General features: G+C 37.6%; 1 long non-coding RNA gene across 1 annotated transcript in view; it reads left to right on the top strand.

The window, feature by feature from the left end:
* LOC104860904 overlaps positions 1–3,313 on the top strand; it is an 11,012-nt gene extending 7,699 nt beyond the window's left edge. The window contains exons 2-3 of the long non-coding RNA XR_779850.1: positions 3,002–3,126; positions 3,232–3,313. This is a non-coding gene — a long non-coding RNA (uncharacterized LOC104860904). The remainder of the gene's footprint in view (positions 1–3,001; positions 3,127–3,231) is intronic.
* The last annotated feature ends 15,933 nt before the right edge of the window (positions 3,314–19,246 follow it).

Here is a 19,246-nt window from a genome sequence, read left to right as displayed (position 1 = left end):
GGCCACCGAAGCTGAGCTAAATCCCCGGCCCAAGTGATTTTTTAAAGTGTCGCGAGCCGGCGACGCAGAGCACTGTCCAGCAGTGTCTCAAACCTGAAAGAGCAGCGGGGTGGAGATGGGGCAGAGAGAAAGGAAGGACGCCAAGACAAGAGTCTGATCAAGGCGGCGTTTATTGCCGGCAAGCACCGGCCTTTTAAAGCAAAAAAAAAAAAACCACAAACTATTATGGGATGGGTTTACCATAGTAACTGAAAGGTCACACAGGAAAAGAGCAAGCAGGTTCACCAAAACAACCCACCGTGAGTAGTAGTAACCTGGACAACCACACATCTAAAGGTCAGAGACAAGAAACTGTAACTTTTAGGAATTCCACAAAGGAAACACTCTACCTGCTAAACTGGAGAAACTTAACACATATGGAGTTACTAGAGTTAACAATACTTACAACCAATACTCATGATCCCCACATTAAAGTACATTTTAAAGTCTCAGCTTCACTAGTTTCAATACTGGTCTATTTGGATTTGGATTGATCTTGTTTTTCTAGGATATTGGATGCTTCATTAGGTTATTTATTTGGAATCATTTTGTTTTTCTAATGTGGGCATTCACATATACTAACTTCCCCTCTTAGGATTGCTTTTGTTGTGTTTCATGGATTCTGTTTTGTTGTACAGCCATGATTGATTCTAGGAAATGTTAAATTTTTTACTTCATTGCTTTGGTGACTCAATGATTATTTGAATATAGCATTTAATCTCTGTGTAATTACATAATTTGTGATATGAGTGTGATTTGATAATATTCATGAGATTATTTTCATTTATTGAAGCATGCTTTATGGAGTGAAATCTAGTCTGTTTCGGTAGAAGTTCTGTGTGCTGCTGAGGAAAATGTGTATTCCCTTGTTTTTGGGTGGTATGCTCTACAGATATCTAGTAAGTCTATTTGTTGAAGACATAGTTCAATATTAACATTTACTTGTAGTTTTTTTGTCTAGTTGACCTGTCACAGAAGCTATCACATTTCTCCGCTATGGTTGTTTTGTTTATTTGGTATTTTGTGCCCAGTAATACTTGTCATATGAGTTTGAGTATGCTAGCATTCATTGCATATATATTTATAATTGTTCTCTTTCTGTTCCACTACTCCTTTTACCATGTAATGGCCTTCTGTTTGTCTTCTGGTCATTTTTGGCTTGAAGTTCACTTTGTATGAAAATAGAACAGAGGTGTCTTCTTTCTTTGGGACTCCTGTTGCATGGAATTTCACTTTCTATTCTTTGATTTTTCAGTCTGTGTGTTTCTTTATGAACTAAGAATGTCTCTTGTATGCAACATACAACTGGGTTTTGTTTTTTGATCCAGTCTGCTAATCTGTGTCCTTTTTTTTTTGGTTTTGGGGATTGAACTCGGGTCCTTGTGCTTGCAAGGCAGGCCACCGAACTGCTGAGCTAAATCCCCGGCCCTGTGTCTTTTTATTGGAGAGTAAACTATTTACATTGACAGTTAATGCCAAAAAGTAATTCTTGGAATTGCCTTATTTTCCTGTTGCCGATTTGTTTATTTTTCCCTTTTATTTAATTTCTCACCCTATTAGCTTTCCCTTTTTTAGTTATTTGCTGTTGTTGGCCTTGTTTTCTCTGTCTAGGATTTCTCCGTGTACTTCTTTTGTAGTGTTGATTTGGTGGATATGAATTTCTTGAGATGCTCTTTGTCATGGAAAGTCCTTATTTCTTCACCAACTTTGAAAGATGTTCTTTTTCAAAATAAATCAATATGTGTTGAAAGTTATTTTCTTTTAGGGCTTAAAAAACTTCATTTCAAGCTCTCTTGGCCTTTAAGGATTGCACTGCCAAATCTGCAATTACAATAGACTTACTTAGTATGTCATTTGTTCCTTTTCTCTAGCAGCTTCTAAGATTCTGTGTCTGTGTTGGACTCCTAGGGTTTTAACTATGATGTGTCTTGTAGAGCTTCTTTTCTAATCATGGCTGTTTCAGGTTCTATGTGTTTCCCTTACCTGAAAGTTGAATTCTTTCCTAAATGTGGAAACTGTTCTGTTAAGCTTTCAGTAAATAGTTTTTTATACCATTTGTGCTGTCTTATAATTTTTCTCTAACTCATATAATTCTTAGGTTAGTTTTCCTTGAATCATCTAGCAGTTGGTGGCTCTAGTTTTCGTCGTCTCTTGTTTTTGAGGATCTCTGTGTGTATGTTCTGCAATATCAAGCTTATCTTCTAGTTCTAACATTCTCCTTATCCTTATCATTTCCACTGCCCATACTTTCAGTAAATTTTTTTGTATCCTTTGTTTCTGTCTGCCATATTTTCATGTTGTTTTCTAAAATAATCATTCACGTCTTAAATCAGCTAGGTTAATTCATCCATATTGTTGTTTGTATCTTCTTTAAGCTTGCTGATCATTTTATCAATTACGTATCTTAGTTACATCGTCATCTTACTGATCTTTTTGTTTCTTCTCTTATCCCTTCCTGTATTTTAGCCATTTGGTGTTTTACTTCTTTGCTATCAGTGCTCATGGAATTAGTTTTTTTGAATGTTAAGAATTTTTATAGCCATCTTGTTGCTTTGTTTTCTCATGTTGTTATTACTTGTTTGACAAGCAGTGGAAAAACTGTTTGTTATGGTGATCCCTTCAGTCAGTGTGTGCTTCCCAGTGATGTGGTCTTGGCTTTGGATATATTTTGCTGTTTATATATGTCTTCAACCCACTCAGTGTAACAACGTCAGACCCCATATGCTGTGTTGCAAGGAGAGAACCATTATCATTTACATCACTAAAACTTGTTTTAATGATTTCTCCCTTTCTTTATGACCCATAACGACTGTGATATATTACTACGGAAAGGAGGCCTAGGATGTGCAGGAAAAAGGAACAGGGAAAGTAGTATATTGCAAATGAGAAGTGGAGTGAAAAGAGGTAACAGATGATAAAAAGAAAAGTAATCAAACTTTGTTGATATTATTTTTATACCTAGAGCGGAGGGCCGGTGGAAAGAAGATCTGAGAGAATATTTATGGGAACTGCAGAAGGGACACAGAGAAAGAAGTGTGGTTGAGATGAAGGGAAGCTGTGTGGTCAGGGTCTGCTAATGTGCCAGCAGTAAGTTTGTTTGTGAACTCTCTGCACAGTTTCACGCGGGTTAACCTGACTTGCCCAAGAGAGCTGCTGTTTAAAGCACTGGTTAATTCTTACTTTCCTTTTCAGATAGAAAGACACCTGCCATATATATCCTAAATGAAAGGAGAAAAGGCAAAGAAAGAAGAAAAAAAGAGAAGTAAAAATAGCCCCCAAACCTCTACCCAGTTAGAAAAACACAGTATTAAAGCATTCTCTCAGTGCTATTTATACTGCAGCCTGAATTCAAGCAGTGAATGTTTTGTAGGTGGATCTGGATGAACTTCTGGGTCTTCTTTTTCCTGTGCTTCTGCCCTCCGCAGAATGTCACTGTATTCCAGAACATGCCATTTCTCCTGACCCTTCTCAGTCTGCAGTCTGCTCCTGCTGTCACAGAGCCCATCCTCTCCTGTTATTTGTTCAACTGATCCCAGTGAGTGAAGGCACCTGGGCATCCAGATGGACCTCTGAGCCTGCCTCCTACTATAGGCTGCTCTCTTGCTAGTTTTAGTTTTGCTTCTGTGGGCACAGCTAGAGCCTTTGTCTTATGGTCAGACGCTTTAAATTGAGTCTGAAGTGGGCAGGGAGCAGTGTGCTTGGGCCAGTGCAGTCTGTCACTGATTCCTGAAGGGGCTGTGTTGGTCTCCACTCCCTTCCCTCTTGGAGAATCCTCTCCACTCCGTGCTCACTTTCTGTAAGGCTATCACACTCTCTGGTTACATTGGGTCTCTCCTGCTGGCCTGGGTCTTACTCTGCACCTCATATAGCATCGTTTGCCCACCTGTGTGCACTGTGGTGCCTAGGGCTTGAGGTCCTATGGTTGAGGACAGAAGTTCTACCTGACTGGTGCCAAACGGTGGGAAATGGGAAGGATATCATGGAGAGACAGCACTCCCAAGCGTTCAGTGGGCAAGTGCATTGTCTGGTGCTGCTCACCTCCCGTTGTACTTTATGTCTCACTGTTGCCTCACAAGGCTCCCTGTGGCACGGCTCTGCCCATAGCTGGCTCTGGGTGCACAGTAGTACTCTTCCCTCAGGAAAGCCGTCAAGCTCAGTCTTTCTTTTCTATGTGGTTCTCTCTCTCTCGGGTTTGTTATTTTTTATTTATTTATTTTTTGTGTATGTGTGCCCTCATTTGTGAATTCTTGGTGGGTTCTCTCTCTCTCGGAGTGGGGAGGGAGAATAGGTTAGGAGCCTATCCCAGGGGTACGGCCACTGCTCTAGCTCTGGCTTTTTTTTTCAGGATGTTAGATCCCTTCCTCACATGGCCTGTTTGGTAGGCCTGGGGTGAGAAGAATGCTGTTGTCTAGAACCATCTGTGCTTCGCTTCCTAACCCCTCCAGTACCGGACTTACGTAGTGGATCTCTCTTTCCGGTTGTTTCTCTCTAGCTGGTTTTGTTTGTCTCTCCTGTTTCTGAGTACCCACACTTCCCAGTAAATTTCTGCCAAGCTTCTTTTGTGCACTGTGCCTGTTGTTGGGCGTGATGGACTTGTCAGCTTTGTTTACAGTCACCAAAGGTTGGAAGCCAACAAGATGTCTTTGAGGAGTGGATAGATAAATAAGTTGGCAAACCAAGAGAATGGAGTTATGTTCAGCAGTAAAAATAATGAGCTGTCAATCCTTGAAAAGACAAGGAGGAATTCTAAATGAGTATTACTAAATCATATAGCCAACTTTAAAGGGCTACTGACTAAATAATTACAACTCTGACATTCTTGAAAAAAATAAACTTTGGATGTAATAAAAAAAGATCATTCGTTTTTAGGTGTTTGGAGGGTAGAGGAACCAGTAAGTGAAGTACAAGTGATTTTCAGGACAGTGAAAATATGCTGTTTGACGCTGATGATGAAAATCAGACATTCTATATTTGTCGAAGTTGAAAGAATGCAGAACACCAAGAGTGAACTCTAATGTGGTTACCCATTGAGTAATTACGATATCTCGGGATAGGTCCATCATTTGTAGCAATTGCACAAATAGGATGTTGGTAATGAGAAAGGCTGTGTGTGCGTTAAGGCACGACATAGATTGGACATCTCCATACCTTCCTCTTAATTTTACAGTGAACTTAAAGCTCAAAAATTATAGCCTATAAAATGACTGTGTTTTATCCTGAAACTCACTATTCCTGAAAATAGTGTATTTGTCCTGGATGTTTGTTCTAAGCTGCTCAAAGAAATGTGTGTGTAGAGAAACATGGATTCCAGTGCAGTTTATTTTTGAGTTTGATATTAAGGATGTCATTTGTGCTCTTCCATAGTCATTTCAGGAATGTAGCAAAATATGTTGTATCTGCTCATCTCCAAGCTTCTTTCTAGTTCCTAAGCATTAATAATGCTTAACATGCCAGTAACACTTTCTTTTCTGTTAGAGGCAGTATTATGTGATATAAAAAAGTCACTGGGCGTAACTAGTACAGTCCATGGCGATTGCATTACCACCTCATGACACAATTTGCTGCTTGTGTTACTGTCAAGTTTCCTTTTAAACACAATTTCAAAGTTGAGTTCTAATCAGTCATCAGTCTTGTTAATTTTACACCGTAATATTACAATTACAAGGTACTAAAAGAGGAATTAAAGTGACTGAAGGACTTTATCTGAAGGACTTTTCTGGGAAATAGATTACCGTATTTTTTTACTCGTACCCAGGACAGTTGTAATGTGTGAGGTGGGATTATGACCTTGTCATTGTTATCTTTGTACATTAACTTGGTGTAAGGAGTTGGGTATGGGCACCAAGGTGACAAGCACCGGACTGATGGTGGTTGATTCTGCATGTCAATCTGATTTGATTAAGAGGTGCTCAGTTTTAAAGCATCATTTATTCTCAGTAGACCCTGAGCCCATTCTGCTGCTGCTGAAAGGGAAACCAGGTAGTTTGGGGTTTGATTACAATGACTAGGATGCCCCAAGTGTGTTTGTGACTTTATTTAAAAAGAAGATTATCGTGTCGGTGGGAACATTAAGTGGGGAAAGCTACCCTTAATATTTCTGGGCACCATTTAATCACGTAAAGGGCTGGATTTAATAAGGCCGAGGAACGGTAGACGCTCCCTCTTTTGGGGCCTGGGCCACATTCTGCTCCCACCTGTGGATGTCGGAACTCCAGGTTCTCTGGTGTTTGGATTCAAACCAGTAGCTTTCCCCACTCCCCGGCTGGGCTCTCTAGCCTTTGTTCTTGGGCGGAGAAGTACATCACTGGCTTTTCTGACTCTTCAGCTTATTGACGGCCTGCTGTGGTACTGCTCATCCAACACAGTCAGTGAGCCAGTTCCTCTCACACATCCTGTCTTCTGTATCGTCATACATCTTTCCAGTCGCATCCGTCGGGAAAACCCTAAACAGTGCAAATGAGTGTTGGTTGATATCACTTGATAGCCATCTCCTCAGTCCCCTTTCCAGTCACCAGTTTCTTTTTAGGGATCTAGTGGAGAAGCCTAAAACTCAGATCGGGTCAGAGATTTTCATTTCATTGGCCACACACACTTTCTTCCTAGGTGGCTCTTACATTCCCATGTCATATAGAATGTTCTAAAAAGTGTAAAATGTAATTTGCCGCTAGCTCAGGAGGAAGAGATGATCTTTTTTTCTGCTAGGCGTGAATGAGGAAAACATGTATCTCTAGGTATCATTTGGGGAGTATAAGTCAGTTTTTGGAAAATGTAAACATCTCAAAAGGCGGAATGAGACATGGGAAACACTGACATAATTTTATTTAACACATGTCTGTAAAACTCTTGGGTCACTGTCGAATCTAGACTTTCTTAGTGAAGTTCCCTTATCTTTGAAGCCAAGGGGAGAGTTTCTTTTATTTGTGAACAATAGCATTTAACAAATGTTGAGTGCTCTAAATGTGCCAACTAAGAGAAGTTTATGTATTTAATTGAAGTTATAGGGTACAAGTAACTGTAAAATGGAACAGAACTAGTAGAGAGCCCCCAAACCCTGGAAAGAATCTAAAATTTGTTACAAAGTGGTAAGGTAGTGAAAAATGCATGAACCTTGTGGTAGGGTAAACTTATTTTTAAATTGATTCATTGACTTAACATTCATATTAGCAAGGACTTACTGATCATTTTCGCTGTGCTGAGTGCATTAAGATCATTACCTATGTAATCCTCTTAGTGTCTCTATTAAGGATACTGTTTTAAAGTTACATTTTACAGGAGAAGATTCTGAGGATTAGAAAACCTAAACCAAGATGTGCAGCGTTGGTACATGGCACAAGTCGTTTTTACACCTAAGTTGTACTCTCCAGTGTCTTTTACAATTTTGAAAAAAGGAGCGAGCTCTAAAAAGTTGGAAGATTTCATGTAAAATCCAGACTTGCATCTTCTCTTGAAAAAATGAAGTCGTCCACCTCTGGTCCGATCCCCGTGGGAACTGTGACCCAGAGGGTTACGGCTGCTCCATTCACCACCCACTCTGTGCCTTCCACAATTTGACCTCTTTATGTTTTGTTGCCCGTATTTCCGGACTCTCTTGGTAACTGCTGATCATTTATTTTACATTGTTGCTTTTCTCATGGTAGAAAAATGTCTATTTGTATGTGGGAAAAAGAGGTATTGATTTAGAGACTTGAACATTTTAAGAAAAGGACAGAATGTACTCAGTCATAGAGAAAAGGACTTTTCTGCTGGTTTAATATGCAAGTATTACATCTAATTCATTGCTTATTTTAATTGATTGGCTTTTGTGAGCACTTAAATTGTGGATCTATATTACACTTCATTCTTTTGTTCTGAAGTGTAGTTTTGGCAAACTTACTTCAGTTTCCTAAGACTCTTTTTCTTAATTTTTTTCCTATATTTTATTATGATTAGCAAGCATAGGTAAAAGTTGGATAATTTTATAGTGAAAACTCATATACCTGTGACTTAGGTTCATTTCCTAGATTTATCAAATTCCTTTATTAATACATGTTTGCAGTGCATAATGATTACATTTATCTTGGGGAGTTGGTACATCTACATAAAACATGTGAAGTAGGATTTCTTTTCCCTAACCTTTCCATCTGTCCCACGTCCATCCAACTCTTGGTCCTTTCCCATTTGCAAAAGCTCTGCTTCCATTTTTTGCCTTCAATTCTTTTTTTCCCCCATCTCCTTCCTTTCCCCTCCCACTCCTCTTCCTTCATCTTTTTCTTAAGATTTTGTTGTAGGATTAAGTGAAATTATTTAAACAACTTAACAGAATGCCTAATAGCTAATAGTTCATGGGAATGCGAAATGAGCTTTCTTCTACATTTATTTACTTTGTGTAAATATAGTTTACACTGCTGTAGTACATTGCAAACAAGTATTTTCACATGAATGGTTTTCTGTGTCATTTGCAAACTCCCTATCACCCTGCTTTGTTCCTCATTGGCCAAAGGACACTAACTTCCTAATTTGAATTCCCTAAAGGCAAGGGTAGACAGCAGCACATGGATGAGGTTTCAGTGGGCTTAAACTTCTTACAGAATAGGACACATCAAGCAACAGAGTCTCTTTTTTCAAACTGCCATCCAGAAGAGGAGACTTATGACAGAAACAGCCTATGTTGTACAAGTAAAATAAAATACGTACTGACTGCAGGGAAAAGATGCTCTTTAATTGGTGATGGTCCTGTCAAAGTTTGTTGGTAGCTGTCATCTCAGGATGACCCTTCCTGAGAATTGTTAGGTGAAATGAGGAAGAATATATCCTTCCCGATCTAGTGACTTGAAATTATGAAATGTTATCAGGTAGAGTAAGTTTCATGATATGAAAGCCATTGGCAATATCTGTCGTTCTTTAACTTTGGAGAAAAAATAGACCCTCTTTCTTGTCTTTCTAAACAAGTGCTTTGTGTGTGAACCTAGTCAGTCATTTTATAATATAATTTTAGCACTAGATAAAGAATGTAGAGAAAAGCCGCACTGTCTCTCTCTCTCTCTCTCTCTCTCTCTCTCTCTCTCTCTCTCTTTTTTGTGGAGCCAGGGATCCAACTCAAGCTCTTGGGCTTCCCAGGCATGTGAGGTGCCACTGAGCTATATCCCTGGCCCAAAGCCACATTGTTTTAAGAAGCCATGGAAGAAAAAATTTTTACCCATTATCATCAGCATATCCTGAAATTAAACTTACTGTTGAATTATAAAATTTGGAGCACCTAAACTCGAAAGCATTTAAATTAATTGTTCGGGGCGCAGGGGGACATCTGTGTTTTTCCAGCTGATTAGTGAGACCCTGGAAGCAAAGTCTTTTAGTTTTCAGAGAATTGGCCTTTTATGTAGAGTATGTATCTCTGCTGTGGTTCTTTCCTTGAGCTGATGCTTCAAGATCCGGTGCTGGTTAGGATTTTGTTTTTTAGCAGTGTTGGTATGGACACTGATTTATGGTTTTTGCAGGCCCCTTAACTTACTGGGGGATGATTTCCTACTTGACTTGGTAATTGTTTTCCCAGTAGGTATGTGGATCAGGGCAAGGTTCTGTGTTTGAACATGTGACCCTAGCTCTCTGGCCACATTTGATTCAGTGAAAGAATATTTCTATGTACCAAACCAGTCAAATCAATATGTTCCTTGAGAATTAGCTTGACAATGGAAAAAATACTTCCTGCTTCCTAATGAGCTGATTAATTCATCAGATCTGTAGATCTTTGCTGCTATATAAACTAAAAATCTCAAAAAGCTTATTGCAATGAGAGAAATAGTCCACTAAATTCATTGTATCATCGAGACAAGGAGAGAAAGGGTTACTTTTCTGGAGTTCCTATTCTAATTCTTAGATTCTCTAAGATATTACTATAATTTTCTAATGGATTACCTCTTTGTCCTAAAAATTTTCTAGAACATTCTTTCTTTTTCTTTTTTGTCTGCCTTTGTGCTTTTTTTTCCTTTCATTTTTTTTTCTAATCCAAAATTCTCTTGAAATATTTCGTATATTTTTTGGGGGTTTTCCTGATGACAGGTTACATCTTTTCTTTTTCTCAGAAGAATATACATGATTTCTACCATTTATAGGTAACTTTCTTTATGGTAGGTATTTTGTATATATTATTTCTGAGACTTAGCCTGCAATAAAAAATATTTAAAAGCACTGTTCAGAATAATCAAATAACTTGTACCAAATAATTCCGCATCTGATAAATGTTAGTGAATCTATATCCTTTTCTTCGCTTATTCCTTGGGTAAGCTTTCTTTAGATGTGCACTGACTTCCAGGTGTTATTCCAAAGGCCCTGAAGTGCCAAGTTGGACAACACAAACCCTGAGTTCCTTTGGTTCTCCATTCCCATGAAGGCAGTAGGCAATAAACAGGATTCAGATAAAGTAGTGGTGAAAGTATTAAAACATAAAAGGTAATGTAACTAAGGAAGCAGTGGAATATGGAGGAATAGTATAGGTCAACATTTATATAAAAGTCCTTTTTGAGTTAACACTTAAATGGAAAGAAATACACATACAGAACATAGCTGCAGGAGATAATATCTGTGTGGAAACAGGAAGATGCAAAAAGAAAAAACAGTTATCTTCTAAATATTAAGAAAAACTGCATAGATATCTATATAGGATCAATTTAAGAATGAAAAGATTTTAGCAACATTTATTAATATAGAAAAATATGAAATTAAATTTTATTTCACATACACCCCAACTATCAGCTCCAGGTGATATATGAAAGATTTGATTTTATATTTTAGGGAAAATTATCTTCATCGTGTTCTAAACTAATGATCAAGTCATAATAGAGACAAATACTAAAATATAATACATAGTTACTCTAACAAAAGATAAAATAAATCATGAAAATGAAAACAAAAATCAAGATTTTTAATAGTTTTGACAAAGGGACAATATTCATATGACAGAAAATAATTTTATAAATTAGCCCAGTGTGGTAGCACATGCCTGTGATTCCAGTGCTCTGGGAGACTGAGGTAGGAGGATCATGAGTTGAAGTCCAGCTTGGGCATCTTAGTGATTTAGCAGTACACTGTCTGATAGTAAAAAATAAAAAAGGAATGGGAATTCATATCTCAGTTCATAAACTCTGGATTCATTCTCTACTCCTAGAAAAGAAATCATACAAATTACTGAAAAGTCAAAGAGATCAAGGTATAAATATTTCACAGAAAGTGAAATATGAAGGTCCAAAAACGTTTAAAGGGAGGCTGGCTCCATGTCAGTAGTAAGAGGGATGCAAATTCTGACCACATTGAGACATCATTTTGTATTTATCACATTGGTAAAAGTTTTAAAGGTATGAATTAATGAAGTGTTAACACGAGTGTGAATAAGAGGAACTAACGGATCCTCTGATGGTGGCACTTGCGGTGTAGGACAACAAGCTGGTGTTATTAGTAGAAAAGGTGATGCATGCAACTAAAGTACCAGCACTACATGCAGTGATACACTCAAATGAAAATCTTACAAGGTCAGGGATTTCACTCAGTGTCATTGTGCCTGCCTGGCAAACTCAAAGTCTTGAGTTCAATTCCCAATACAAAACAAAACAAAAAAAATTCTCATGTACGTTTAAGTGACCAAATAGACTTATTTATGGAAATATTTTTCTTATTTCCACAGAGGAAACAGTCCGAAGAATAAATAACATAAATATCCATCATTAAAAATTGATAAATTCTGATTTATTTATGCAGTGGCTTCCTATTTTGTGATAAAAGACAGATGAATTACAAAAACATAATGCTGTTGGGTTAAAAAAAATCTGTAGAAGCCCCAATTGATTTTAAAAACATGAATGACCACGATTTTTGACTGAGAACGCCTTACACTTGTAGATATGTCTAAGATAAAAATCAGTTAGTTGTTGGAGCACAGAGGATACTACCTCAGGGAAAACATTCAGAGATCTTTAGAAAGTTTCTGTAGAATATTATTTCTTGAGCATTATCCTGGGTGTTAGGTGCTTATTTAATCACTCATAATATATATTAAAAATGTGAACATTACATATGGTATTTCTACGTAAAAATAATTGAACAAAATCTATTGTCTGTTCCAAAATGCGAACAGACAGCAATTTTTATTTTCTCACCTTTGCACAATTGAGGTTCATTCAGTTTCTCTTCTTCCTTTACTTAGATTTTGTCACTTGTTATTTTTCTTTTTATATCCTGTTTGAAGGCATTCTTATTTGGTGGCAAAGTACCAACGTGATGTTTGGATGTGAATAATCCAGTAATATGGCCGTCATTATTGTCAGATACCATCATACACTGCTTTATTGACTGAGGAAATCATTTGTATTATGAGACACTTTAAAAGCCCTTCAGTATACTGATAAAGATCAGTCTATTTTGAGAACATTTTGAGCTTTCAATTAATATTTGTGTTGAGATGAGCTAGAACAAATGTATTACGAGTACATGAAATTAAGAGTTGGAAGAATGGCTGTATATAAAAGAAAACAATAGAAATCTGTGTTCATGACATTGTATTATTCCCAGCTCTTCGTGGCTGTTTTTTTTTTTTTTTTTTTAATGGTGTCCAGACATTTTGATTAAGAAATTCTGACTTCATCTCCTCAAAGGGAGTAATCTTCAACCACTGCCACTTTTGATTTCTCCATAAGTATAATTTTGAGCTGATAGAAGTGAAGTAGCAAAGATGAGGACAGCTGAGAAAAAAACTTACTTTTTGATTCTCTCTGCAAAGTGCCAAAAGTGATTTAAAGATTGAAACTGCCCGAGCTCTAGAAGCAAGAGGTTACTTCCAGTGAGTGTTTTTTTCCTTTTATTTCTTCTTGGTGTTCATTGGTCATTGTATCTGTTTCCAGGGTGAAAGATCTCTTTCTTAAAAAGAAGCAATCTTAACTCAAGAAAAGCAATAGACCAGTTCAGAGTTTTAATTTGCTTGTACTCATTAGGCATTTTATAGGATTAACTCATTAAAAATATCTGTGTGGCAAGACCTGGACCTGAAGTGCAGAAGGTCTGAATTTTAAGTTAAATTTTTAGAGATGTATAACAGTTTTACCTCTGAGATAAGCTGTATTTTTTAACCAAGGAAGAGTACCTTTCAATCATTTTATTTAAAGTCAAAGCACTTAAGAATGGAAAGAGGTCGAGAGGCTTGTGCTATTATTACATTTGGTCCATAGTTTTCTTATCAGTTATGTTAGTTCCAGTCAATTAAAACTGACCCTGAGAAGCCTGAGAAAAGTAGCAATTAGTTGGAAGGATGTGGAGTAGTTTGGAGAATTGAGTGAAAATAATGAAGATCTACATTTTATTAAATGACCTTAGTTGCTCTGAATATTCAGGTAGCAGAAATGGATAGATTTTTATAGGGCATTTATAGATTTTTATGGGGTACTTAGACTAGTGTACTTGAATATATTTTAATCTTCAGGTCCTTTGCTCAAGATTTTGTTTCAGTAAGAGAGCACCCTTGGCCAGGAGGTGGAGGAGGCTGAGCTGTGATCATAGTAAATTTATACCCAAAGAAAAACTGGGATCTTGTAGCTGAAAAGAAGCAGGAGGAGGAATTGATGCTGGGATATAATAACAGTTGAAACAAATTTTAAAAATATCTTATTTTCATAGTTTGTCATTGCAAGGATGAATTGCTGAGCAGAAACCTCAGGGAGCATATGGTTTCCTGCTTTTAGAATAATATCTTTTCTGTAGACATACCATGGCATAATTAAAAATGGGTAATGTTAGTGCTCAGTTAAACTGAAAAGAAGAAATGAAAAATATTAGTAAAAATAGCCATTTGGACTAGAAGGGTTCTTAGAATTAGATGAATTGAGTCTGTGTTTTATTCTTTGTTAAACAGATGCTTATGTCAAGGGAATGGTTTTATCTATTTTATTGTATTCTACTGTTCTCTGAAATTAATAAGTTCCTTTGCCCCTGTTGAGCCCAAAACACACAAACAATTTGCTAGGCTCATGTACAGTGTGCCCTAGGACCCAATGAGGTACAATTGATAGCAGGTTAGGGAATAAATATAGCTGTGTTGTTACAAAAATGAATGGTTTCCTCAGATTTTCCATCTGGTCACAGAGACCTAAATGGCAGTTTCCAGTAACAACAGAGTCTTACTGCTCTGTGTGGCACTTGGCTAATAAACCTTTCCCCTTGGAGAAATTGGGAAGACATGTTGCCCATTTGCAGTTTAGTGGCTTTGTTTTATGGTATCATTATCTTCTAAAATATAGGCACTTGGTATTCATTAAATTGCTCCTCGATGTTTATTGTCCAGTCAAAGCTGGATGATATTAAAGCCAAACTGAGTTTCATTTTAATTTGTGAGAGGACTTACCAAGATTTTTTTCTGAAACGTTTCTTAAAGAAATAGTGAATTGCTCATGATTTGGAGCTTTAATTTTTTAATTTCAGGAACCTATTTAGAAGAAAGGAGGTGGATCTCATCTTCTGGGCCTTTAGCCTATGCCACCCCTCACCCCCTTTCAATGAGATGTGCTCTGTATTTGTCTCAAACTTGTGATGTTTCTGCCTTACCTTTCAGATGAATTGCTATTCAGGCACATGCCATCTTATCGAAATGCTTCCCTTAGCAGATTCAACTGGAGCAAGAGAATGAGAGTGGGAAGGAAAGGCAGAAAGAAAGGAAGAGAGAAATTCCTGTTGGAACCAAAATTGGCTGCGTTGGACTAATTGAAAGTAGATACCTTTATATGCAGTTTACAAAGATTTGCTGCATTCACAGAAGACTCCACATAAAAATATTTTGCAAGATTGGGTTCTCGATGTCTTTTGAAGTGAAAAGAATTGGAAGATATACCTTTGTAGTGTTTAAAAAAAATCTCCAGAACCTTTATTAAAATCACTTCCTGATACTTACAAATATGCAGATTTAGTTACCCAGGGAACACTGTTCAAGTTTTTCAAGCTAAGGTTGAAGAATCTTTTTAATTCACTAAGTTACTCAGGTGATGGTGATATATTTAAATCTAGCCCAGTTAGTAGTTTAGAGTGCTTGCCTTATTTTTAGAGTACCTGTGAGGAACAGAATGATGAATGATCTGCCCTAAGTAGCACAGTGTGGTAATAGATATTCCTATTTTTGTGGGGCCTCCAAAACTTGTGCTTTGCCTATACACTATTTTAAATGTTTGTGCATTACCTCTAGATAAGGATAATCTTAATTATTATGTAGTAACCACTGTAATGAATAATTGAGTCGCTATGTTTTTCTTTGTGGCCACTAGAGAGGGCATTGTGGACAAGGAGAATTTACCTACTCATCCTGTCATGAGAAAGCTGCAATTCCCAGCCTCTCCGGCTAATGAAAAGAAGAAGGCATTTGGGAGAGTAGAAGAAGAAACTGTAAAGGGAGCAGTTTGGTAGGGAGAGGCATCTTGTTTATTCTTTGTTCCATTTTACCCTTCTCCCTGCCTGTTATATATAAGCCACATGTTAATAATGTAGGGTCCGTTAAAAAAATGGAAGGACCCCTGGTGAAGAGTATTGTGGATCTTCTTGACCAGTCTTGGAAAATGAACTCACCCTTTGACAGCTGGCTAGGAACATGACATGGGGCCAGGCTGCACATTTCACCCTGATCCAGGAGCATGGCTGGTGCAGGAATCTGCAACATTAAACTATCCAGGTCAGAGGATATAATCTTAGTAAAGATTGTGGGCGTGGAGCTCATGTTTTGCTAGTCATGAGGATCCTGGGAACTTGGAGCTGCCTATGGACATCTCAGAAGAGAATCTGCCCAAAGGTGATGCTAAATGAAGAAAGCATAACTGAGACAGGGAGAAACACATTTCTCCTGATAGCACTTTAAACAAGATCTCTGTTTTTGCAACAGTGCTCAAAAGAGCTACTTTGGAAATAATTATATTTCAACTTTATGAAAGAGGCTAGGATACCATAAAAGAACAAGAGACCCATTTCAATATCGTATCTTATAATATTTGCTTATTTCTTGAGTATGTGAGACCCATACTTCATTTCTTGATCATACCAGTCTCGGTGTTGATTATCTTCATTTTATCCATGGGGAAACAGTCAAAGCTGTGATAATGGAACCTGATGGTAGGGCACTGGGTAAAGAAAGTTTAGTGTTCATCTTTTCCTAGCATCTGGCATCCTGATGTAACAAGCTTTTCTTTGTAGCAGACCCCCAAAAAGCATTTGCCACAGTCTTAGAAACCTCATATTCCAAAACCGTATCCAATAATCCCCCAAAGCACAATAGTCAATGTTCAACTAACACATAAAAACAATCTCTTTTTCCCTAGCTGAATATTGTGTAGCAATATTTTCTCAAAAACTGTACCTTAGTGGGCCATTCTCTTCTGCTACTTAGCTATTGAGCCTGTAATATAGCTTTGTTAGCACCAAAATATGTCTTCATATCATAATCATTGCTGTAATAAATGGGATAACAGAGGTATATGTGGAATAAGGCTTTACTAGGCCCAAGAGAGTTGTCTACTATATAAAAAAACAACATAAATTCAAGACTGAAAAACCTCCTTTCAGAGCAGAGATACATCAACTTGTAAAATACAAACTAGGGTGTTTCCATATCAAGTCTAATACTGGTGTTTATCATGGTTCTTGTTCCTTAAATTGAAATAATCTGTAGGATTAGGTTGATTTGAAAGATAATCTTTTGCCCGGTAGAGACATATCACATTTCACACATCCTATTTTGTACCCCCTTGTTAAGGGGAAATCCTATAAAGTCTAAAATTTTAAGAACATTTATTGTACTAATGTGGCAGCAGTCTGGGTAAGAAGACTGGTAAAATATTAGGGAAGAGAAAGAAATGTACATTCAGAAAAGTTAAACTCAATTTTCTCTTGTTTTTAATTCATCTGCATGTGAAATAGTCTGTGCTGTTGTATACAACCAAGTAATACTTCAGGATGAATTTAATATTCAGAAATTTAACATCATTTCTACATTAAAATTATTTGAAGTTTTTGCAATGTATTCTATTAGGAGAAGAAACGTGGTAAGTTAAATGAGTGGATTAATGTACAAAAGAGATAAATTTGTATTTCTGCTCTTTCCGCCTTGTTTCTCTTCTAAAGAAAAATGGAGTATATAACCTTGAACTATCTGTAAACCACATATTTTCTGTAGACTTAATCAATGGTCACCCTAATTTTACAGTTGAGGTTCTGCTTTAGAATACAGCAGTATGACTAAAGGTTTGTGGTATACGTACCAGTCATCATTTCTCATTCTTTGAGCAAGTATTATCATAAGGAAAGGATAGGGTAGAAAAATCTGTTTTTCTAGGAACTTCTAACTTAAACCTAGGAAAACACTGCCTTCCTTACCATAACCTCCATTGTAGCTGAAAATATAACAATACTTAAAATGCCTACAAGTTTCGGTATACTGCACAACCCAGGAGCAGAATTTAGGTGCACTCATCTTTTTGTAAACTGGGTACTCTGCCACCTTGTGTGTGAAATGCCTATGGATTCAGCCAGGGCTGACATTTCTGATGAAATATGTAACCCTGCACCCTCAGGGGCACCCACACTCTATCCTACCCTTACATAGTTCAGATACTCATCACGTAGATGGACCCTGTGTGCCTTTCTCTCCCTAATACCAGATTTACTTTCTGATTACCAGTAAATTAATTGGACAGATGGCAAAGATCTTGCCAAAATCTGCGAAATTTTCCTCTGACCTTGCAAGTCATTTTAAATGTAATCTCATTGAAGTAGTTCCAAAGCTTTTAGGTAAGTACAACTTGGCTTTAAATGGTATGGGGGAGGGGTAAGAACAAAACCTTGAGAAAGAGCCTTAGTGGGGTGAATCTTTTTCCTCAAACAAGTCAGTCGTGTTAACTCTTAGTTGTCAACGTTGTTACTGTTCACACTAGTATTTATTTTTTCCTGTGTTGTGACTCACCTAACACACGTTCTTTGTGCGTATTAGTTCTGCCTGTATGTAAAGTATCTCCCTGAGGTGGCTTGTAAACAGAAGGGTCCCGGACAGAACCTCAAGAGGGACATGTTCCCCATGCAGAGGACATTGCAGTTATTAGTTGCACAGTGCATTTAATACGTGTGAACCCTTCCACGTCAGAGATGCTTGTTTCTCACCCTTGGAGTTTTTCAGTTACAGTACGATTAGCATCTATTCTTTAACAAAAAGATCCAGCCTCGTTTTGCTCTGTAAACTACTCTAAAATTTAATACTCCTGTTAGACTAAGTAGGGAAGAGATTTTATATCTTGAGCCAAGTGTTTTTCTGGCCGTTTCCGCAGGTATTATTTGCTTCTCAGAATTTCAGTCCTTGCTAGCCTTATTTAAGCGTTGCACGTAATTAGAGTTGTACCATTTCTAACGGTCCAGCCATCTCTGTGAAATGTGCTAACTGGCTGAGAAATGGAGGTAGGCTCCCTTTGTTCCTGCTTTGAGTCTAAGGAAAGTTAAATATATAAAGTGAGGAAGTGTCCGTACATGTTTCTGTTTCAGTGTGATCCTCTGTTGGAACGTTTCCGTTTGGCTTGGCAGAGAATGTGGATAAAACTTTTTTTAACCTGTCCGATTTCAACCTAAAATGTTGTCTTACCAGCACCCTCGGTTGTAGAAGGATTCATATGACGCTCTCGCTGAGTATTGCTGTCTTGTGATGGCTCCTGTCCTACACTGCTGTTCTCACCAGAAATGAATTGATACATCCGAACCTAGGAACCTAGGAAGCAGGGCATGAAGTGGGACCAAGTGATTAGGTTGAGAAAATACACAGACAGGTACATTGTGATTTAGAAAGGGCGTTGGAATACTTGTCCAAATCTATTTTAAGAGGACTTGTCAGGGGCATAACAAAGAAAACTTGGGCTGTGCTTTAAGTTATTTTTAGACTCAGCGAAGGAACGATTTGTTTTTCTCTAGTTCTGCGCTTCGAATGTTTGAGTTGCCCCCAAATTTGTCTGTTGGAACGCTACATCCACAGGTGATGATAATAAGAAGCCGCGTCCCTGGGCAGGTAATTGGGCTATCAGAGCTTCTGGATTAATCTTCTGGATAAGATTAATGCCCTTGTAAAAGGGCTCTTTTGACCTTGTGCCATATGAGGATGTGTAGAATGTAGTGTCATCTCTGAGGGACAACCTTTACATAGAGCACAAAATAGGTAAGCTTGACTTTGCAGTCTTCTGGT

This window comes from Fukomys damarensis, unplaced genomic scaffold, assembly GCF_012274545.1.
Source record: "Fukomys damarensis isolate Sample0158 unplaced genomic scaffold, DMR_v1.0_HiC HiC_scaffold_9, whole genome shotgun sequence".
Classification (NCBI taxonomy): Eukaryota; Metazoa; Chordata; class Mammalia; order Rodentia; family Bathyergidae; genus Fukomys; species Fukomys damarensis.
The sequence above is the reverse complement of the archived record's forward strand: the minus strand, read 5'-3'. Positions and strand labels throughout refer to the sequence as shown.